Here is an 18,718-nt window from a genome sequence, read left to right as displayed (position 1 = left end):
AAACTGCTCTTCGGTGTGGAAGTATTTCAACAGAAATGCGAACAACAGGTGTCAAGCCGTGTGTTGCCTTTGTCAAGCTGTAATAAGTAGGGGTAAGGACGTTAACCACCTCGGAACATCCTCCCTTATACGTCACCTGCAGCGCATTCATCATAAGTCAGTGACAAGTTCAAAAACTTTGGGCGACAGCGGAAGCAGTCCACTGACCAGTAAATCCCTTCCTCTTGTAACCAAGCTCACGCAAACCACCCCACCAACTCCCTCAGTGTCAATTTCCTCCTTCCCCAGGAATGCCAATAGTCCTGCAGGCCATGTCACTGGCAATTCTGACGAGTTCTCTCCTGCCTGGGATTCCTCCGATGCATCCTTGAGTGTAACGCCTACTGCTGCTGGCGCTGCTGTTGTTGCTGCTGGGAGTCGATGGTCATCCCAGAGGGGAAGTCGTAAGACCACTTTTACTACTTCCACCAAGCAATTGACTGTCCAACAGTCCTTTGCAAGGAAGATGAAATATCACAGCAGTCATCCTGCTGCAAAGCGGATAACTGAGGCCTTGGCATCCTGGGCGGTGAGAAACGTGGTTCCGGTATCCATCATTACTTCAGAGCCAACTATAGACTTGATTGAGGTACTGTGTCCCCGGTACCAAATACCATCTAGGTTCCATTTCTCTAGGCAGGCGATACCGAAAATGTACACAGACCTCAGAAAAAGACTCACCAGTGTCCTAAAAAATGCAGTTGTACCCAATGTCCACTTAACCACGGACATGTGGACAAATGGGGCAGGGCAGACTCAGGACTATATGACTGTGACAGCCCACTGGGTAGATGTATTGACTCCCGCCGCAAGAACAGCAGCGGCGGCACCAGTAGCAGCATCTCGCAAACGCCAACTCTTTCCTAGGCAGGCTACGCTTTGTATCACCGCTTTCCAGAATACGCACACAGCTGAAAACCTCTTACGGCAACTGAGGAAGATCATCGCAGAATGGCTTACCCCAATTGGACTCTCCTGTGGATTTGTGGCATCGGACAACGCCAGCAATATTGTGCGTGCATTATATCTGGGCAAATTCCAGCACGTCCCATGTTTTGCACATACCTTGAATTTGGTGGTGCAGAATTATTTAAAAAACGACAGGGGTGTGCAAGAGATGCTGTCGGTGGCCAGAAGAATTGCGGGACACTTTCGGCGTACAGGCACCACGTACAGAAGACTGGAGCAACACCAAAAACGCCTGAACCTGCCCTGCCATCATCTGAAGCAAGAAGTGGTAACGAGGTGGAATTCAACCCTCTATATGCTTCAGAGGATGGAGGAGCAGCAAAAGGCCATTCAAGCCTATACATCTGACCACGATATAGGAGGTGGAATGCACCTGTCTCAAGCGCAGTGGAGAATGATTTCAACGTTGTGCAAGGTTCTGCAACCTTTTGAACTTGCCACACGTGAAGTCAGTTCAGACACTGCCAGCCTGAGTCAGGTCATTCCCGTCATCAGGCTTTTGCAGAAGAAGCTGGAGACATTGAAGGAGGAGCTAAGACAGAGCGATTCCGCTAGGCATGTGGGACTTGTGGATGGAGCCCTTCATTCGCTTAACCAGGATTCACGGGTGGTCAATCTGTTGAAATCAGAGCACTACATTTTGGCCACCGTGCTCGATCCTAGATTTAAAACCTACGTTGTATCTCTCTTTCCGGCAGACACAAGTCTGCAGGGGTTCAAAGACCTGCTGGTGAGAAAATTATCAAGTCAAGTGGAACTTGATCGGTCAACAGCTCCTCCTTCACATTCTCCCGCAATTGGGGGTGCGAGGAAAAGGCTCAGAATTCCGAGCCCACCCGCTGGCGGTGATGCAGGGCAGTCTGGAGCGACTGCTGATGCTGACATCTGGTCCGGACTGAAGGACCTGCCAACGATTACGGACATGACGTCTACTGTCACTGCATATGATTCTCTCACCATTGAAAGAATGGTGGAGGATTATATGAGTGACCGCATCCAAGTAGGCACGTCAGACAGTCCGTACGTATACTGGCAGGAAAAAGAGGCAATTTGGAGGCCCTTGGACAAACTGGCTTTATTCTACCTAAGTTGCCCTCCCACAAGTAGTACTCCGAAAGAGTGTTTAGTGCCGCCGCTCACCTTGTCAGCAATCGGCGTACGAGGTTACTTCCAGAAAATGTGGAGAAGATGATGTTCATTAAAATGAATTATAATCAATTGCTCCGTGGAGACATTGACCAGCAGCAATTGCCTCCACAAAGTACACAGGGAGCTGAGATGGTAGATTCCAGTGGGGACGAATTGATAATCTGTGAGGAGGGGGATGTACACGGTGATGAATCGGAGGATGATGATGAGGTGGACATCTTGCCTCTGTAGAGCCAGTTTGTGCAAGGAGAGATTAATTGCTTCTTTTTTGGTGGGGGTCCAAACCAACCCGTCATTTCAGTCACAGTCGTGTGGCAGACCCTGTCACTGAAATGATGGGTTGGTTAAAGTGTGCATGTCCTGTTTATACAACATAAGGGTGGGTGGGAGTGCCCAAGGACAATTCCATCTTGCACCTCTTTTTTCTTTCATTTTTCTTTGCGTCATGTGCTGTTTGGGGAGTGTTTTTTGGAAGGGCCATCCTGCGTGACACTGCAGTGCCACTCCTAGATGGGCCAGGTGTTTGTGTCGGCCACTTGGGTCGCTGAGCTTAGTCACACAGCTACCTCATTGCGCCTCTTTTTTTCTTTGCGTCATGTGCTGTTTGGGGAGTGTTTTTTGGAAGGGCCATCCTGCGTGACACTGCAGTGACACTCCTAGATGGGCCAGGTGTTTGTGTCGGCCACTTGGGTCGCTGAGCTTAGTCACACAGCTACCTCATTGCGCCTCTTTTTTTCTTTGCGTCATGTGCTGTTTGGGGAGTGTTTTTTGGAAGGGCCATCCTGCGTGACACTGCAGTGCCACTCCTAGATGGGCCAGGTGTTTGTGTCGGCCACTTGGGTCGCTGAGCTTAGTCACACAGCTACCTCATTGCGCCTCTTTTTTTCTTTGCGTCATGTGCTGTTTGGGGAGTGTTTTTGGAAGGGCCATCCTGCGTGACACTGCAGTGCCACTCCTAGATGGGCCAGGTGTTTGTGTCGGCCACTTGGGTCGCTGAGCTTAGTCACACAGCTACCTCATTGCGCCTCTTTTTTTCTTTGCGTCATGTGCTGTTTGGGGAGTGTTTTTTGGAAGGGCCATCCTGCGTGACACTGCAGTGCCACTCCTAGATGGGCCAGGTGTTTGTGTCGGCCACTTGGGTCGCTGAGCTTAGTCACACAGCTACCTCATTGCGCCTCTTTTTTTCTTTGCGTCATGTGCTGTTTGGGGAGTGTTTTTTGGAAGGGCTATCCTGCGTGACACTGCAGTGCCACTCCTAGATGGGCCAGGTGTTTGTGTCGGCCACTTGGGTCGCTGAGCTTAGTCATCCAGCGACCTCGGTGCAAATTTTAGGACTAAAAATAATATTGTGAGGTGTAAGGTGTTAAGAATAGACTGAAAATGAGTGGAAATTATGGTTATTGAGGTTAATAATACTTTGGGATCAAAATGACTCCCAAATTCTATGAACAAGGGAAAATGTCATCATCCCGCTGTCGGATTCTCGCGAGATTCGGATTCCATATAAAGAGCTGCGCGTTGCCGCCATTTTTACTCGTGCATTGAAGAGAGAGCGGAGAGGACGTGGCTATGTTCTCTCAGTGGAAATCTCAATATCAGTGCTCAGTATCAGTGGATACTTATTGCTGCTCAGTAATACTAGTAGTGTGTCTCTCCTGCTCAGTGTCAGTTCTCAGTAGTATCCTCATCAGTGCTCAGTATCACTGCTCATTGTCTTGTGCTGCATTGTTGTGCTCAGCATACTACAGTACATTACTAATAGTCCAGTGCTGCATCTTGCTGCTCAGTGTCAGTTCTAGTATCCTCATCAGTGCTCACTATCACTGCTCATTGCATTGTGGTGTTCTGTATACTACAGTAACATAGTAATATAGTAACATATAGTAACATAGTTTTTGAGGTTGAATAGAGGCAAATTGCCCATCGTGTTCAACCTGTTTTAAGTTGTGATGATTCTACATACTTGCTTAATAATGTATTATGACTAGTTAGCTACTACAACTCATGTTACCCCCGGATTAACCATGTTGATATTTTAAGTATTATAAACTTGGATAGCTTTTTCATTCAGAAATGTATCCATTCCTTTTTTAAATCCAATTACAGAGTCCGCCATTACCACCTTCCCTGGCAGGGAATTCCACATCCTGATTGCCCTAACAGTGAAGATCATAGTATCTCACCTGGCAGGTAAGTAGGAGTTGGGCCAGAGCTGTGGAGGATTGCTGCTCGGGCACCCCCTGTGAAGTGAAGGAGATCCAACTGAGGCAGCACAAGGGAACTCTCGAAAGAAGAACAAGGCTAGAGGAAGATCTGAGACAAAGAAATCTGACTTTTACCAGAGCTGACCAGAGGAAAGCACAAACACAGTCCCCCACTACCACAAATAATGCAGTCGAGTTTCCCACATTTTGGAAATCACAGGGGTCAGCATACCCAGAATGCAATGAATGAACCTCACCCTGGGAGAACAATCTTCATGACCATGGTATCGCCTATGCAAAATAAGTATGATTTGGGATAGGGCTGGGGAGGGCCGCTGCTCAGGCACATCTCTGTCAAGTATAGGAGATTCAACTGAGGCAGCACAAGGGAACTCTCATCTGGGGACAACAACTGCAGGGAGAACACATATTTTCAGATGAACATGGGAGGGCAGAAGGCTGCCTAATACTGAAGCACCCCCAAACAACAAACCAAATGCAACAACTAGTACAAGCATTCCTGGGGGAAGTTCTGCAGAAGACGGATTTGCATACGGTGATGTCATCCAAGCAGTGGGCCAAAGTTGGCTGGAACCCTCATCTGCATATGAAAAGAGAAAAGGGGCATGCAGGGCATGGCGGCCTTTTGCGGCGCTTGGATGACCCTTAGTTCGCATTAAACACCCCCACCCTCCTTCGGTGTGGGGCTCATGTTGACAATGCCCCAGCCCCTGAAGCATTCAAGCTGATTTCTTACAGCAGCTTGGCACTGTAACAGCTCCAGAGCTGCTCTGTAAGGCAAGTAAAAGGGTGTGTAGTTTGCATTGTGCATTGGAAGGCACAAAGTAAGCAGACAGGAGGAGAAGTCAGGATAGTGCACAAGGGTATAAAAGGGAGGGGCTCAAGAAAAAAGAAGTGGAAACAGACAGCAAACTAGGCTGGAGAGAGACCTGAGACAAAGAGATCTGAATTATACGAGAGCCGACCAGGGGAAACACAAATTATGCAGTCAAGTTTCCCACATTTGGGGAAATCGCAGGGGCAGCACACCCAGAGTGCAATGGGTAAGCCTTGCCCTGGAAGACGCACCTTCATGATCATAGTATCTCACCTGGCAGGTAAGTAGGAGTTCGGCTTGAGCTGGGGAGGGTCGCTGCTCGGGCACCGCCCTGTCAACTGAAGGAGATCCAACTGAGGAAGCACAAGGGAACTCTCGAAAGAAGAACAAGGCTAGAGGAAGATCTGAAACAAAGAAATCTGACTTTTACCAGAGCTGACCAGAGGAAAACACAAACACAGTCCCCCACTACCACAAATAATGCAGTCGAGTTATCCACATTTGGGGAAATCACAGGGGTCAGCATACCCAAAATGCAATGAATGAACCTCACCCTGGGAGAACAATCTTCATGACCATGGTATCTCCTATGCAAAATAAGTATGATTTGGGATAGGGCTGGGGAGGGCCGCTGCTCAGGCACATCTCTGTCAAGTAAAGGAGATTCAACTGAGGCAGCACAAGGGAACTCTCATCTGGGGACAACAACTGCAGGGAGAACACATATTTTCAGATGAACATGGGAGGGCAGAAGGCTGCCTAATACTGAAGCACCCCCAAACAACAAACCAAATGCAACAACTAGTGCAAGCATTCCGGGGGGAAGGCCTGCAGCAGATGGATTTGCATATGGTGATGTCATCCAAGCAGTGGGTCAAAGTTGGCTTCAATCCTCATCTGCATATGAAAAGAGAAAAGGGGCGTGCAGGGTATGGCGGCCTTTTGCGGCGCTTGGATGACCCCTAGTTCGCATTAAACACCTCCACCCTCCTTTGGTGTGGGGCTCATGTTGACAATGCCCCAGCCTCTGAAGCATTCAAGCTTATTTCTTACAGCAGCTTGGCACTGAAACAGCTCCAGAGCTGCTCCGTAAGGCAAGTAAAAGGGTGTGGGCCCTGCAGCACTACCTGTAGTTTGCATTGTGCATTGGAAGGCACAAAGTAAGCAGACAGGAGGAGAAGTCAGGATAGTGCACAAGGGTTAGCTGAACACACTAACCGATTGCGCCACAGAGACACTTTGCAAAAAGTATATACTGACAAAGACTAATAAGCATTCATCTAGAACGTTTCCTAGAAAAACTTTAAAAAGTCAATAATCTGGAGAGTGTTTGTAAGATGTTTCTTCCAGCAACCAATGAAGAAACACATTGGTACTTTCGCATGATGAGTGAGTGCTTCAGGATCTCTTGCACTTACATGTGCAGCAGAGTACTGCAATGGAAGCATGCTGGGTCCATAACCCAGAGGTAGGCAGATTGAAACTATCCTTTGCTATATGCATTTTTTTGTTGTTCAATAAAGTAATCCAAAACTGGGATTGATATTTTAGCTTTTATTTTTACTTAAAGTACAATAACTTTTACCATTTTAATTTTTTTAATAGTATATTGACAGTATTGTTTTCTTTCAAAAATCCACTTAATTTTCTTTACCCTATTATTAAAATGGTAATTGACAAAAACAAACTACATTGTCACCAGAAGGGCAATACAAAATGTACAAGTGATATATTAAAATCATCTTTCCAGCTTGAATTTCAATGATGCATTGGGGCAACGATTTTGTGAGAAACATCTTCACCCTTAAATAAAGATTTTCTTAATTCCTTACCTGTGTGCTAATTAGATATCACCTTGTTTTCACATTAAACAGACTTCCACATGAGAAAGCAGCAAGGATGCAGTGGCGTTAATGTTTCCTGGTGTCAACCTGTATTATTTCAGTAGATATTGAAATGAGGATGCATCTTGCTGCCTTTCCAATGAAGCAAGTTTAATTTAGTAATAGGTGAAAAACCATCCCTACAAATATGTTAATCAGATACTTGGCTTTGTGGACACTTTTCAGAGAACAAATTAGTTAGCATAAAAATAAAGCCAGAAAATGAAGAGCTGTTTAATCACTCAATTGGATTTTTCTGCCAGCATTTTTCTTTTTCTCTGCAACCCACTGCTAAATTGTGCTTCCTAGCTGTTTTTATAAAATCACTGAATCAAATCTAACTCTGATTACATCAGAGAAGGCCAGGTACCCTACACCATAACAGGGGGTTTGAAATTTTGACTTGTCTACTTAAAGATCACCAAAATCTGATAACAAGGTCAATTAAGTCCCTGGGTGGGATTGAACCACCAACCTTTTGGTTAATAGCCTTACACACTAACTGATTGCGCCACCGCGACACTTTGCAAAAGTACATACTGACAAAGGCTAATAAGCATTCATCTAGAACGATTCCTAGAAACATTTTAAAAAGTCAATAATGTGGAGAGTTTTTGTATGATGTTTCTTCCATCAACCAATGAAGAAACACATTGGTACTTTCCCATGATGAGTGAGTGCTTCAGGATCTCTTGCACTTACATGTGCAGCAGAGTACTGTAATGGAAGCATGCTGGGTCCATAACCCAGAGGTAGGCAGATTGAAACTATCCTCTGCTATATGCATTTTTTTTTTGTTAATTAAAGTAATCCAAAACTGGGATTGATATTTTTGCTCTTTTATTTTTACTTAAAGTACAATAACTTTTACCATTTTAATTTGTTTTAATAGTATATTGACAGTATTGTTTTCTTTCAAAAATCCAATTAATTTTCTTTACCCGATTATTAAAATGGTAATTGACAAAAGCAAACTACATTGTCACCAGAAGAGCAATACAAAATGTACAAGTGATATATTAAAATCATCTTTCCAGCTTGAATTTCAATGATGCATTGGGGCAACGATTTTGTGAGAAACATCTTCAGCCTTAAATAAAGATTTTCTTAATTCCTTACCTGTGTGCTAATTAGATATCACCTTGTTTTCACATTAAACAGACTTCCACATGAGAAAGCAGCAAGGATGCAGTGGCGTTAATGTTTCCTGGTGTCAACCTGTATTATTTCAGTAGATATTGAAATGAGGATGCATCTTGCTGCCTTTCCAATGAAGCAAGTTTAATTTAGTAATAGGTGAAAAACCATCCCTACAAAGATGTTAATCAGATACTTGGCTTTGTGGACACTTTTCAGAGAACAAATTTGTTAGCATAAAAATAAAGCCAGAAAATGAAGAGCTGTTTAATCAGTCAATTGGATTTTTTTGCCAGCATATTTCTTTTTCTCTGCAACCCACTGCTAAATTGTGCTTCCTAGCTGTTTTTATAAAATCACTGAATCAAATCTAACTCTGATTACATCAGAGAAGGCCAGGTACCCTACACCATAACTGGGGTTTTCGAAATTTTGACTTGTCTACTTAAATATCACCAAAATCTGATCACAAGGTCAATTACATCCCTGGGTGGGATTGAACCACCAACCTTTTGATTAATAGCTGAACACACTAACCGATTGCGCCACAGAGACACTTTGCAAAAAGTACATACTGACAAAGACTAATAAGCATTCATCTAGAACGTTTCCTAGAAAAACTTTAAAAAGTCAATAATCTGGAGAGTTTTTGTAAGATGTTTCTTCCAGCAACCAATGAAGAAACACATTGGTACTTTCGCATGATGAGTGAGTGCTTCAGGATCTCTTGCACTTACATGTGCAGCAGAGTACTGCACTGGAAGCATGCTGGGCCCATAACCCAGAGGTAGGCAGATTGAAACTATCCTTTGCTATATGCATTTTTTTTTTGTTCATTAAAGTAATCCAAAACTGGGATTGATATTTTAGCTTTTATTTTTACTTAAAGTACAATAACTTTTACCATTTTAATTTTTTTAATAGTATATTGACAGTATTGTTTTCTTTCAAAAATCCAATTAATTTTCTTTACCCGATTATTAAAATGGTAATTGACAAAAACAAACTACATTGTCACCAGAAGAGCAATACAAAATGTACAAGTGATATATTAAAATCATCTTTCCAGCTTGAATTTCAATGATGCATTGGGGCAACGATTTTGTGAGAAACATCTTCACCCTTAAATAAAGATTTTCTTAATTCCTTACCTGTGTGCTAATTAGATATCACCTTGTTTTCACATTAAACAGACTTCCACATGAGAAAGCAGCAAGGATGCAGTGGCGTTAATGTTTCCTGGTGTCAACCTGTATTATTTCAGTAGATATTGAAATGAGGATGCATCTTGCTGCCTTTCCAATGAAGCAAGTTTAATTTAGTAATAGGTGAAAAACCATCCCTACAAATATGTTAATCAGATACTTGGCTTTGTGGACACTTTTCAGAGAACAAATTAGTTAGCATAAAAATAAAGCCAGAAAATGAAGAGCTGTTTAATCACTCAATTGGATTTTTCTGCCAGCATTTTTCTTTTTCTCTGCAACCCACTGCTAAATTGTGCTTCCTAGCTGTTTTTATAAAATCACTGAATCAAATCTAACTCTGATTACATCAGAGAAGGCCAGGTACCCTACACCATAACAGGGGGTTTGAAATTTTGACTTGTCTACTTAAAGATCACCAAAATCTGATAACAAGGTCAATTAAGTCCCTGGGTGGGATTGAACCACCAACCTTTTGGTTAATAGCCTTACACACTAACTGATTGCGCCACCGCGACACTTTGCAAAAGTGCATACTGACAAAGGCTAATAAGCATTCATCTAGAACGATTCCTAGAAACATTTTAAAAAGTCAATAATGTGGAGAGTTTTTGTATGATGTTTCTTCCATCAACCAATGAAGAAACACATTGGTACTTTCCCATGATGAGTGAGTGCTTCAGGATCTCTTGCACTTACATGTGCAGCAGAGTACTGTAATGGAAGCATGCTGGGTCCATAACCCAGAGGTAGGCAGATTGAAACTATCCTCTGCTATATGCATTTTTTTTTTGTTAATTAAAGTAATCCAAAACTGGGATTGATATTTTTGCTCTTTTATTTTTACTTAAAGTACAATAACTTTTACCATTTTAATTTGTTTTAATAGTATATTGACAGTATTGTTTTCTTTCAAAAATCCAATTAATTTTCTTTACCCGATTATTAAAATGGTAATTGACAAAAGCAAACTACATTGTCACCAGAAGAGCAATACAAAATGTACAAGTGATATATTAAAATCATCTTTCCAGCTTGAATTTCAATGATGCATTGGGGCAACGATTTTGTGAGAAACATCTTCACCCTTAAATAAAGATTTTCTTAATTCCTTACCTGTGTGCTAATTAGATATCACCTTGTTTTCACATTAAACAGACTTCCACATGAGAAAGCAGCAAGGATGCAGTGGCGTTAATGTTTCCTGGTGTCAACCTGTATTATTTCAGTAGATATTGAAATGAGGATGCATCTTGCTGCCTTTCCAATGAAGCAAGTTTAATTTAGTAATAGGTGAAAAACCATCCCTACAAAGATGTTAATCAGATACTTGGCTTTGTGGACACTTTTCAGAGAACAAATTTGTTAGCATAAAAATAAAGCCAGAAAATGAAGAGCTGTTTAATCAGTCAATTGGATTTTTTTGCCAGCATATTTCTTTTTCTCTGCAACCCACTGCTAAATTGTGCTTCCTAGCTGTTTTTATAAAATCACTGAATCAAATCTAACTCTGATTACATCAGAGAAGGCCAGGTACCCTACACCATAACAGGGGTTTTCGAAATTTTGACTTGTCTACTTAAATATCACCAAAATCTGATCACAAGGTCAATTACGTCCCTGGGTGGGATTGAACCACCAACCTTTTGATTAATAGCTGAACACACTAACCGATTGCGCCACAGAGACACTTTGCAAAAAGTACATACTGACAAAGACTAATAAGCATTCATCTAGAACGTTTCCTAGAAAAACTTTAAAAAGTCAATAATCTGGAGAGTTTTTGTAAGATGTTTCTTCCAGCAACCAATGAAGAAACACATTGGTACTTTCGCATGATGAGTGAGTGCTTCAGGATCTCTTGCACTTACATGTGCAGCAGAGTACTGCACTGGAAGCATGCTGGGCCCATAACCCAGAGGTAGGCAGATTGAAACTATCCTTTGCTATATGCATTTTTTTTTTGTTCATTAAAGTAATCCAAAACTGGGATTGATATTTTAGCTTTTATTTTTACTTAAAGTACAATAACTTTTACCATTTTAATTTTTTTTAATAGTATATTGACAGTATTGTTTTCTTTCAAAAATCCAATTAATTTTCTTTACCCGATTATTAAAATGGTAATTGACAAAAACAAACTACATTGTCACCAGAAGAGCAATACAAAATGTACAAGTGATATATTAAAATCATCTTTTCAGCTTGAATTTCAATGATGCATTGGGGCAACGATTTTGTGAGAAACATCTTCACCCTTAAATAAAGATTTTCTTAATTCCTTACCTGTGTGCTAATTAGATATCACCTTGTTTTCACATTAAACAGACTTCCACATGAGAAAGCAGCAAGGATGCAGTGGCGTTAATGTTTCCTGGTGTCAACCTGTATTATTTCAGTAGATATTGAAATGAGGATGCATCTTGCTGCCTTTCCAATGAAGCAAGTTTAATTTAGTAATAGGTGAAAAACCATCACTACAAATATGTTAATCAGATACTTGGCTTTGTGGACACTTTTCAGAGAACAAATTAGTTAGCATAAAAATAAAGCCAGAAAATGAAGAGCTGTTTAATCATTCAATTGGATTTTTCTGCCAGCATATTTCTTTTTCTCTGCAACCCACTGCTAAATTGTGCTTCCTAGCTGTTTTTATAAAATCACTGAATCAAATCTAACTCTGATTACATCAGAGAAGGCCAGGTACCCTACACCATAAGAGGGGGTTTGCAATTTTGACTTGTCTACTTAAATATCACCAAAATCTGATCACAAGGTCAATTACGTCCCTGGGTGGGATTGAACCACCAACCTTTTGATTAATAGCTGAACACACTAACCGATTGCGCCACAGAGACACTTTGCGAAAAGTATATACTGACAAAGACTAATAAGCATTCATCTAGAACGTTTCCTAGAAAAACTTTAAAAAGTCAATAATCTGGAGAGTGTTTGTAAGATGTTTCTTCCAGCAACCAATGAAGAAACACATTGGTACTTTCGCATGATGAGTGAGTGCTTCAGGATCTCTTGCACTTACATGTGCAGCAGAGTACTGCAATGGAAGCATGCTGGGTCCATAACCCAGAGGTAGGCAGATTGAAACTATCCTTTGCTATATGCATTTTTTTTTGTTCATTAAAGTAATCCAAAACTGGGATTGATATTTTAGCTTTTATTTTTACTTAAAGTACAATAACTTTTACCATTTTAATTTGTTTTAATAGTATATTGACAGTATTGTTTTCTTTCAAAAATCCACTTAATTTTCTTTACCCTATTATTAAAATGGTAATTGACAAAAACAAACTACATTGTCACCAGAAGAGCAATACAAAATGTACAAGTGATATATTAAAATCATCTTTCCAGCTTGAATTTCAATGATGCATTGGGGCAACGATTTTGTGAGAAACATCTTCACCCTTAAATAAAGATTTTCTTAATTCCTTACCTGTGTGCTAATTAGATATCACCTTGTTTTCACATTAAACAGACTTCCACATGAGAAAGCAGCAAGGATGCAGTGGCGTTAATGTTTCCTGGTGTCAACCTGTATTATTTCAGTAGATATTGAAATGAGGATGCATCTTGCTGCCTTTCCAATGAAGCAAGTTTAATTTAGTAATAGGTGAAAAACCATCCCTACAAATATGTTAATCAGATACTTGGCTTTGTGGACACTTTTCAGAGAACAAATTAGTTAGCATAAAAATAAAGCCAGAAAATGAAGAGCTGTTTAATCACTCAATTGGATTTTTCTGCCAGCATTTTTCTTTTTCTCTGCAACCCACTGCTAAATTGTGCTTCCTAGCTGTTTTTATAAAATCACTGAATCAAATCTAACTCTGATTACATCAGAGAAGGCCAGGTACCCTACACCATAACAGGGGGTTTGAAATTTTGACTTGTCTACTTAAAGATCACCAAAATCTGATAACAAGGTCAATTAAGTCCCTGGGTGGGATTGAACCACCAACCTTTTGGTTAATAGCCTTACACACTAACTGATTGCGCCACCGCGACACTTTGCAAAAGTACATACTGACAAAGGCTAATAAGCATTCATCTAGAACGATTCCTAGAAACATTTTAAAAAGTCAATAATGTGGAGAGTTTTTGTATGATGTTTCTTCCATCAACCAATGAAGAAACACATTGGTACTTTCCCATGATGAGTGAGTGCTTCAGGATCTCTTGCACTTACATGTGCAGCAGAGTACTGTAATGGAAGCATGCTGGGTCCATAACCCAGAGGTAGGCAGATTGAAACTATCCTCTGCTATATGCATTTTTTTTTTGTTAATTAAAGTAATCCAAAACTGGGATTGATATTTTTGCTCTTTTATTTTTACTTAAAGTACAATAACTTTTACCATTTTAATTTGTTTTAATAGTATATTGACAGTATTGTTTTCTTTCAAAAATCCAATTAATTTTCTTTACCCGATTATTAAAATGGTTATTGACAAAAGCAAACTACATTGTCACCAGAAGAGCAATACAAAATGTACAAGTGATATATTAAAATCATCTTTCCAGCTTGAATTTCAATGATGCATTGGGGCAACGATTTTGTGAGAAACATCTTCACCCTTAAATAAAGATTTTCTTAATTCCTTACCTGTGTGCTAATTAGATATCACCTTGTTTTCACATTAAACAGACTTCCACATGAGAAAGCAGCAAGGATGCAGTGGCGTTAATGTTTCCTGGTGTCAACCTGTATTATTTCAGTAGATATTGAAATGAGGATGCATCTTGCTGCCTTTCCAATGAAGCAAGTTTAATTTAGTAATAGGTGAAAAACCATCCCTACAAAGATGTTAATCAGATACTTGGCTTTGTGGACACTTTTCAGAGAACAAATTTGTTAGCATAAAAATAAAGCCAGAAAATGAAGAGCTGTTTAATCAGTCAATTGGATTTTTTTGCCAGCATATTTCTTTTTCTCTGCAACCCACTGCTAAATTGTGCTTCCTAGCTGTTTTTATAAAATCACTGAATCAAATCTAACTCTGATTACATCAGAGAAGGCCAGGTACCCTACACCATAACAGGGGTTTTCGAAATTTTGACTTGTCTACTTAAATATCACCAAAATCTGATCACAAGGTCAATTACATCCCTGGGTGGGATTGAACCACCAACCTTTTGATTAATAGCTGAACACACTAACCGATTGCGCCACAGAGACACTTTGCAAAAAGTACATACTGACAAAGACTAATAAGCATTCATCTAGAACGTTTCCTAGAAAAACTTTAAAAAGTCAATAATCTGGAGAGTTTTTGTAAGATGTTTCTTCCAGCAACCAATGAAGAAACACATTGGTACTTTCGCATGATGAGTGAGTGCTTCAGGATCTCTTGCACTTACATGTGCAGCAGAGTACTGCACTGGAAGCATGCTGGGCCCATAACCCAGAGGTAGGCAGATTGAAACTATCCTTTGCTATATGCATTTTTTTTTTTGTTCATTAAAGTAATCCAAAACTGGGATTGATATTTTAGCTTTTATTTTTACTTAAAGTACAATAACTTTTACCATTTTAATTTGTTTTAATAGTATATTGACAGTATTGTTTTCTTTCAAAAATCCAATTAATTTTCTTTACCCGATTATTAAAATGGTAATTGACAAAAGCAAACTACATTGTCACCAGAAGAGCAATACAAAATGTACAAGTGATATATTAAAATCATCTTTCCAGCTTGAATTTCAATGATGCATTGGGGCAACGATTTTGTGAGAAACATCTTCACCCTTAAATAAAGATTTTCTTAATTCCTTACCTGTGTGCTAATTAGATATCACCTTGTTTTCACATTAAACAGACTTCCACATGAGAAAGCAGCAAGGATGCAGTGGCGTTAATGTTTCCTGGTGTCAACCTGTATTATTTCAGTAGATATTGAAATGAGGATGCATCTTGCTGCCTTTCCAATGAAGCAAGTTTAATTTAGTAATAGGTGAAAAACCATCCCTACAAAGATGTTAATCAGATACTTGGCTTTGTGGACACTTTTCAGAGAACAAATTTGTTAGCATAAAAATAAAGCCAGAAAATGAAGAGCTGTTTAATCAGTCAATTGGATTTTTTTGCCAGCATATTTCTTTTTCTCTGCAACCCACTGCTAAATTGTGCTTCCTAGCTGTTTTTATAAAATCACTGAATCAAATCTAACTCTGATTACATCAGAGAAGGCCAGGTACCCTACACCATAACAGGGGTTTTCGAAATTTTGACTTGTCTACTTAAATATCACCAAAATCTGATCACAAGGTCAATTACGTCCCTGGGTGGGATTGAACCACCAACCTTTTGATTAATAGCTGAACACACTAACCGATTGCGCCACAGAGACACTTTGCAAAAAGTACATACTGACAAAGACTAATAAGCATTCATCTAGAACGTTTCCTAGAAAAACTTTAAAAAGTCAATAATCTGGAGAGTTTTTGTAAGATGTTTCTTCCAGCAACCAATGAAGAAACACATTGGTACTTTCGCATGATGAGTGAGTGCTTCAGGATCTCTTGCACTTACATGTGCAGCAGAGTACTGCACTGGAAGCATGCTGGGCCCATAACCCAGAGGTAGGCAGATTGAAACTATCCTTTGCTATATGCATTTTTTTTTTGTTCATTAAAGTAATCCAAAACTGGGATTGATATTTTAGCTTTTATTTTTACTTAAAGTACAATAACTTTTACCATTTTAATTTGTTTTAATAGTATATTGACAGTATTGTTTTCTTTCAAAAATCCAATTAATTTTCTTTACCCGATTATTAAAATGGTAATTGACAAAAACAAACTACATTGTCACCAGAAGAGCAATACAAAATGTACAAGTGATATATTAAAATCATCTTTCCAGCTTGAATTTCAATGATGCATTGGGGCAACGATTTTGTGAGAAACATCTTCACCCTTAAATAAAGATTTTCTTAATTCCTTACCTGTGTGCTAATTAGATATCACCTTGTTTTCACATTAAACAGACTTCCACATGAGAAAGCAGCAAGGATGCAGTGGCGTTAATGTTTCCTGGTGTCAACCTGTATTATTTCAGTAGATATTGAAATGAGGATGCATCTTGCTGCCTTTCCAATGAAGCAAGTTTAATTTAGTAATAGGTGAAAAACCATCACTACAAATATGTTAATCAGATACTTGGCTTTGTGGACACTTTTCAGAGAACAAATTAGTTAGCATAAAAATAAAGCCAGAAAATGAAGAGCTGTTTAATCACTCAATTGGATTTTTCTGCCAGCATATTTCTTTTTCTCTGCAACCCACTGCTAAATTGTGCTTCCTAGCTGTTTTTATAAAATCACTGAATCAAATCTAACTCTGATTACATCAGAGAAGGCCAGGTACCCTACACCATAACAGGGGATTTGAAATTTTGACTTGTCTACTTAAAGATCACCAAAATCTGATAACAAGGTCAATTAAGTCCCTGGGTGGGATTGAACCACCAACCTTTTGGTTAATAGCCTTACACACTAACTGATTGCGCCACAGCGACACTTTGCAAAACTATATACTGACAAAGGCTAATAAGCATTCATCTAGAACGATTCCTAGAAACATTTTAAAAAGTCAATAATGTGGAGAGTTTTTGTAAGATGTTTCTTCCATCAACCAATGAAGAAACACATTGGTACTTTCCCATGATGAGTGAGTGCTTCAGGATCTCTTGCACTTACATGTGCAGCAGAGTACTGTAATGGAAGCATGCTGGGTCCATAACCCAGAGGTAGGCAGATTGAAACTATCCTCTGCTATATGCATTTTTTTTGTTAATTAAAGTAATCCAAAACTGGGATTGATATTTTTGCTCTTTTATTTTTACTTAAAGTACAATAACTTTTACCATTTTAATTTGTTTTAATAGTATATTGACAGTATTGTTTTCTTTCAAAAATCCAATTAATTTTCTTTACCCGATTATTAAAATGGTAATTGACAAAAACAAACTACATTGTCACCAGAAGAGCAATACAAAATGTACAAGTGATATATTAAAATCATCTTTCCAGCTTGAATTTCAATGATGCATTGGGGCAACGATTTTGTGAGAAACATCTTCACCCTTAAATAAAGATTTTCTTAATTCCTTACCTGTGTGCTAATTAGATATCACCTTGTTTTCACATTAAACAGACTTCCAATTGAGAAAACAGCAAAGATGCAGTGGCGTTAATGTTTCCTGGTGTCAACCTGTATTATTTCCGTAGATATTGAAATGAGGATGCATCTTGCTGCCTTTCCAATGAAGCAAGTTTAATTTAGTAATAGGTGAAAAACCATCCCTACAAAGATGTTAATCAGATACTTGGCTTTGTGGACACTTTTCAGAGAACAAATTTGTTATCATAAAAATAAAGCCAGAAAATGAAGAGCTGTTTAATCACTCAATTGGATTTTTCTGCCAGCATTTTTCTTTTTCTCTGCAACCCACTGCTAAATTGTGCTTCCTAGCTGATTTTTTATAAAATCACTTAATCAAATCTAACTCTGATTACATCAGAGAAGGCCAGGTACCCTACACCATAAGAGGGGGTTTGCAATTTTGACTTGTCTACTTAAATATCACCAAAATTTGATCACAAGGTCAATTACGTCCCTGGGTGGGACTGAACCACCAAACTTTTGACTAATAGCTGAACACACTAACCAATTGCGCCACAGAGACACTTTGCAAAAAGTCCATACTGACAAAGACTAATAAGCATTCATCTAGAACGTTTCCTAGAAAAACTTTAAAAAGTCAATAATCTGGAGAGTTTTTGTAAGATGTTTCTTCCAGCAACCAATGAAGAAACACATTGGTACTTTCCCATGATGAGTGAGTGCTTCAGGATCTCTTGCACTTACATGTGCAGCAGAGTACTGTAATGGAAGCATGCTGGGTCCATAACCCAGAGGTAGGCAGATTGAAACTATCCTCTGCTATATGCATTTTTTTTTTGTTAATTAAAGTAATCCAAAACTGGGATTGATATTTTTGCTCTTTTATTTTTACTTAAAGTACAATAACTTTTACCATTTTAATTTGTTTTAATAGTATATTGACAGTATTGTTTTCTTTCAAAAATCCAATTAATTTTCTTTACCCGATTATTAAAATGGTAATTGACAAAAGCAAACTACATTGTCACCAGAAGAGCAATACAAAATGTACAAGTGATATATTAAAATCATCTTTCCAGCTTGAATTTCAATGATGCATTGGGGCAACGATTTTGTGAGAAACATCTTCACCCTTAAATAAAGATTTTC

General features: G+C 39.3%; 3 non-coding genes across 3 annotated transcripts; all 3 read right to left on the bottom strand.

The window, feature by feature from the left end:
- Positions 1–4,506: 4,506 nt before the first annotated feature.
- On the bottom strand, positions 4,507–4,669 carry LOC135029966 (U1 spliceosomal RNA). The gene has a single exon (XR_010226036.1). It is a non-coding gene; the product is annotated as a U1 spliceosomal RNA (small nuclear RNA).
- Positions 4,670–5,324: 655 nt separating this feature from the next.
- On the bottom strand, positions 5,325–5,487 carry LOC135030052 (U1 spliceosomal RNA). Its single transcript, XR_010226118.1, has one exon. It is a non-coding gene; the product is annotated as a U1 spliceosomal RNA (small nuclear RNA).
- A 152-nt stretch (positions 5,488–5,639) lies between these two features.
- Positions 5,640–5,803, bottom strand: LOC135030151 (U1 spliceosomal RNA). Its single transcript, XR_010226204.1, has one exon. It is a non-coding gene; the product is annotated as a U1 spliceosomal RNA (small nuclear RNA).
- Positions 5,804–18,718: the final 12,915 nt, after the last annotated feature.

Source organism: Pseudophryne corroboree, unplaced genomic scaffold (assembly GCF_028390025.1).
Source record: "Pseudophryne corroboree isolate aPseCor3 unplaced genomic scaffold, aPseCor3.hap2 scaffold_494, whole genome shotgun sequence".
NCBI lineage: Eukaryota > Metazoa > Chordata > Amphibia > Anura > Myobatrachidae > Pseudophryne > Pseudophryne corroboree.
The sequence above is the reverse complement of the archived record's forward strand: the minus strand, read 5'-3'. Positions and strand labels throughout refer to the sequence as shown.